The sequence below is a fragment of the Channa argus genome, chromosome 5, assembly GCF_033026475.1.
Source record: "Channa argus isolate prfri chromosome 5, Channa argus male v1.0, whole genome shotgun sequence".
NCBI lineage: Eukaryota > Metazoa > Chordata > Actinopteri > Anabantiformes > Channidae > Channa > Channa argus.
Window position 1 is genome coordinate 19852838 of NC_090201.1, and position 5858 is coordinate 19858695.

Consider the following 5858-nt stretch of genomic DNA (forward strand, 5'->3'; position numbering starts at 1 on the left):
ACTTCTTGTTGTTACATTAAAACACATTTTATTTCTAAAGCACTGTTATAAACACATCCTTAAACCTGCATGAAAAACTGCAACAGCACAAACTCTGCTGGCAAATAAGATGCAAATGGAAAAAGCAGACATCGAAATAAACAGCCTCATTGTGAACTTTCCCCGTTTTGTTTACCACTGGGATAAAAACTAAACATCAGATTTGTGGAAAGGGCACCAGAGCTGAAAAGCATACAGAGAATTTTAGATCAGATCCAATAGTAACACTTAAGATGTGGTACAGTAAGGACAGGCTTCTTTCTGCTGCACCAGCTGCTCTGTCGAATAATTGAAGAATGTTATGCCAGCTCTGTCAATGCATTTTCTCCAAGCATAACAGTCCTGTGCCAATGAATATTTATGATTAATACAGCTATTTGTAATAAATATTTGATGTTATTCACCAAGCTGGGTTTATAGAATAAAGTAGATGTGTTTATGCTATTCATGGAGTGTGATTTTATCTTAATTTAAAACAGAGCGGAGCATGTTCAGTTAGGCAACATCAAGTCTGATTTACAGTTATGGCTTTTCTACTTAAATTTGAGACTTTCAATTAAACCTTAATTGCACGAGGCATCATATAAAACGAAAAACCCTTGGGATAATTATAGTTTCCTGTGATGAGTCATAGTTCCACCAACTTTTACTGTATACAGGGTCAGCCAATAAAGTTTATGTACATATTCATTTAATGATGCTGATTACAAATGTAATAGTTATTAGTTAAATTTTATAGTGCTGCAAACACTAGAATCTTGCATTAAAAATGCTTAAATACTGAAGTTGCTAAATTTTGAATCTATAATTTAATGATTTGCATTTATTGGAAAGATTCTTTGGTGCAAAAGAGGCGTAAAGATTTTGAACAATTAAGTCACAGTAGATGAAGAAAACAACAGTGGTTCAACCAAATTTTACCTGAAACAAATTCCACAGAGCTTGAAGGTGCCTGAAGCAACAAACAGTATACTGTAGATGCATAGCAAATTTCATTTTTAGAAAGAACTAGCTTTGGGACAGGAGCTGAAAACAGCCATACAAATATATGTTTATATGCCATTATCTTGTGATTATCTTGGAAAACAAGTTCTTTTTGAGAAAACAAGTTAATTTATCAAAATTTAAATGAACGTGGTACCATGTTGGCTCAATGGGTACAGCAGGACACTTAAACTACTGGCAAACCCGGGCGCCACCTGAAGCTGCCCACTGCTCACCCAGAGAACAAATGTCATTGTAACATGCATGTGTAACATGTGTATGTGCTCATTGACAACAATAAAACTTCAATTCTATTCTATTAAGTTATCAAACTGCTGAGATAAACAATGCCCACCTCTTCTCTCTCTGTGGAAGCAGAAGGTGCCAAGTCCAGGTACTTAGTTTGATGTTTTTCTTATTTGGAACTCGTGCAACACGTCCACACCTACATGGCCTGTGGACAATGCCGGTATCATGCACAGTGTCATCGATGTGTTGATAATGCGCCGCAAAGTGAAGTTATGTGTCTCAATTGAGTACCTTGATTGAATTGCGTGTAAGGATACCAAGATGCTACAAGACAAACTTTGAAGGATAAGACTTTAGTTGTGATCTATAGAAGCTGAGACATTCATTTGCATTTTGATACATTTTCTCACCATCACAAGAATATGAGATTTGTTATGTCGAGATAACATGAAAAAAATATCTCTTTATTATGAGAAATCAAGTTCTGTTTTCCCAAGATAAAAAGATAATTATCCTGATATGATGAAAAAATACACTTGTTTTCCTGGGACAACAAGATAATTATCCTATTATGAAAAGATAACAACATAGAAAATCATTCTGCATCCATGGCCATTCTCTCTATCTAAAGAGGTATCTCTTAAAATGGTTTTGGAAATCAGAAATGAATTCCACTAACCACCATCAATGGTATTTCTAGTAGATGCACTAGATTTACATTTACATTTAGTCATTTAGCAGACGCTTTTATCTAAAGGACTTACAAGTGAGGTACAAGGCAGTAGTGATCTTCTGTAGAAAGTACAACAGACACAGTAATTAAGCAATCAAACTCCACACATAACAACGCATATAGTTCACAAGTTTACACAAACAGAAATTAAAATACAAAACATATAATCCAAAGTAGTTGTTTACAAATTAACTTCTAACAGCTTGATTAGAAGTTAGCCAATTAAATACTATAACTAAAATAATAAATCGCAAACAAAACAACAACATGGCTATAAAAAAATTGACTTATTTTTACTGTCTACATAGCTACAAAATATCACACTTAATCTACATTTCACACCAGTGCCATGTGCCTGTTGTATGAGAAAGACATATGTGTTCATTGGTACCAAATAATGATGCTGTTACATTACACATTACTTTCTTTTCATTATCCATCCATCGGGTGGATATGCTAGCTGTCACTCTGGACAGGTCGCCAGTCAGCGACTGTGACGCTGGAAGGTAGAGCGGTTGTCCTCCAATCTCACACTTGTTGGTTCAATCCCCGGCTCCTCCGGTCACATGTCGAAGTGTCCTTGAGCAAGACACTGGACCCCAACTTAGTTGCTCTCGGTGAGTGTTGGCCAGCTGGTGTATGAGTGTGTGTGTGATTGTGAGTTTGAATGGCTGAATAAGAAGCAGTGTAAAGCACTTTGATTTCCAATAGGTAGAAAAGTGCTATATAAGTGCAGACCATTTACCTAGGGGCAAATTTTAGAGTCACCAATTAAACTAACATGGACTGTGGGAAGTATCCGGAGGACACTCAAGCAAGCACAGGGAGAACATGCAAACTCCAAACAGAACACAACCAGCCGGGGTACAAACCCACAACCTTCTAGCTGTGAGGCGGAAGAGCTAACCACTCCAACACCGTGCTGCCCCTTATTACTAACATTATAAAAAAATGTCATTTTTGCTTGAAAATTAATTTTTCTTTGTTAGAAAAGTAGTTACCATTTATCCTTAAAGGCTTTAACAATGGACTAATTAATTGATAAATAAATAACCTCAGCTCTACAAAATGTGTCCATATAAAAGTCTCCAACATGTGTACATCCTTTGATGGAGGATTTGTTTGTCCAAATAAAAGTGATCTATCCTTGATTTGTATGTGCAGTACGGACAGAGCAAAGTAAACAGAACAGGTTGTTTACATTTTTGGGAAGCATGAGGAAACACTATCCTGTAATGCAGCAATTGTCTCTGCAGCTATTGACCTGACTGCATCATTTTCCACTGTTGCTTCTATGTCTGTTAAAAATGAGTGGGAATACACTAAAAATCCAGACATGAAAATAGTAAATTAATGATAATGATGCAGCTGTATGAAATAACTGAGGTGTGCTGGTAAATGTATTAACAGGCATGAAGGAAAGATTTATGGTTGAGGGGGAGGGGATGAGCACTGCAGATGGAATTTCAGATCAAAGAAGAGCACTAAATGCTTTGTCTTTTAACACAAGTAGAAATTTTAATTCATGACCTCAGAGGGGGGGTTGAAGGGTTGCAAAGAGATGTGTGGCTTACGCCGTAACGGAACCGAGCAAGATAAAAGCAAAACCCTGTAATGCACTGTGACACAAGGCTCACATCAGCAGAAGAGAAATGGTAAAAATGTTCATCTGATAAAAAAGCCATGTTTTCTGTCAAATATTAATGACTCTATGAAAGGCTTTACCATTATAACAGCTATTCTGAATTAATAAAGAAGGCACAGTTACGTAGAATAACGATAAATAAGTTCCTTCAGCTCTTACAACCACACCCCTTTCTCTTTTAAAAGATGGTACACAGCACAGGCAGTTGCATCTCTCTCTCTCCGTCTCTCTCTCTCACACACACTTAAAACAAAACACTGTGTGCGTGTGAGTGCATACATGCATGCGTGAGCGCGTGTGTGCGTGAGTGCGTGCTCAATGTTTGTGCAGCTTATTTTTCACTTTTCCCTTCAACTTCCTGTGAGTCACCAGCAGTGGAGGAAATACTTTACAGCTGTACCTTTATTTTTATGTGAAAACACGGTTTAATGCACACGGAGAACAAAAGCAGGAATCTGGTACAATGTTTTGCTTCACTTGTAAATTCCTGTGCACCTACTTAATTTGCTGTGCTACTCAATGGTAAAGTGCATTTATAGAGCTGTTACATAAGTTTGGCGTATTTAAGTATGTCATGGTCCTAGAGTGGCTTATGTAACTTTACAAAATGATATAAATCTGTAGATCCCCTGTATTTTCACTTATCTAAAATTCACTATACATCTTTAGCATTGATGAAAATTACTTTCAGAGACTCTGAGAGAAAGTATCCTTGATGAGATTAGTTTCTCAAAGAGTACAGTGTCTGCAAATTTTTTTACCTAAATGAATGTTCTGTACTCTGATTGCAAAGGTTGCCTGTCACAAGTGAGACAGAGGGAGAAAGTAAATGAAGATATTATTTTATTTGGCATATTCATAATTAATAATTTTCAAGTCCCCAGAAAAGGGATGAGAAGTCCTTTCATGACAGCAGACACTGATTGTTGCTTGTTCATTTGTCATTCACAGAACTACAAGGGGAGATTAAATGACTGTAGAATTTGGAATAATCGTTTGTAAAAACGTAGCTCTATGAAAACACTCCTTCCCCAGAGTAAACTATGATACAGTCAAGATAAACCTGTCAGAGTGAATGTTTCTGGATGAGTGGTTGGAATGCTGCCCTGGCATTACATAACCCAAATGATGACTATTTACCTTTCCATTGTGCTTCATGAGCTAAAATTGTTTCTGAGGGTAGGACTAGTTTACAGTTATAAAACACCAGTCACAAAATGTAGATTATATAAGGTAGATGAGGTTTTTTTTTGTTTTTTTTTTAGGTGGTAGCCCATGAACATGAACTTGTGAACCAGGCAGTAACATACCCCAAGACAACTGATCTAGATAGACAGTGGCAAACAGGTACAGTGGAATGGATGCAAATTTGGAAGGACATTCTTTGCAGACTGTTGATATCAGTAGTAGGTTTAACCCTATTTAAATGTTAATGCAATAAGATAGGAGTTGTGGCTTAATGCCACGGTCACATCAAACATCTAATACCATACCTGTGAGCTACTGAGATGGAAGAAAAGTGTTATTTACATCAGATTCTCAGCTGTACTTCTTTCAGGGATTTCTATTTCTGAAGATATCTGCCGTACAGACATAGCAACACATCTGTAGCAGCATGGCTGCAAAGCCAGTGTTGGCACTTAAACTTGCTATATGCACCAATTTAAACACAGATACAGTACAATCCATTTAAAAGGGACAAAACATAATTCATTTGTGTGTAATTAAAAACAAATACTCCTGTAAATTCGGTGATTAATCACGAGTAATTCCATTTTTTTAGGGCTAGTAGTAATGTCACTACAATATTATGGATTAATGGGAAACATTCCTTCCCATTATCTTGCTACTGCGAGGAAAGTCATATTTTTGTCACATTACTGGTAAAATAAAAAGAATATGTAGAAAATACATTAAGGTTAAACTAACATTTTGCTAACACATTTAATGAAGTGATAATATATAACAGGCAACTGTTATTGTTATCATTTTATTGCCATAATTAAAAGGATTTCTTGACATATTTATGAGATTTGTGTGGTGGTTCATGTGTCACCTACTCTGTAATGTAACAGCCATTAATGTGTGAAATTGATGTTGGCAGAAGTAACACTTGTTGCACTTGGTAGTTGTGCTAGTCCACCAGATAACTAAATCATTTTGCAGCATTTAATTAGAACTTTCTTTACACGTTATGTCTTGTTTTGA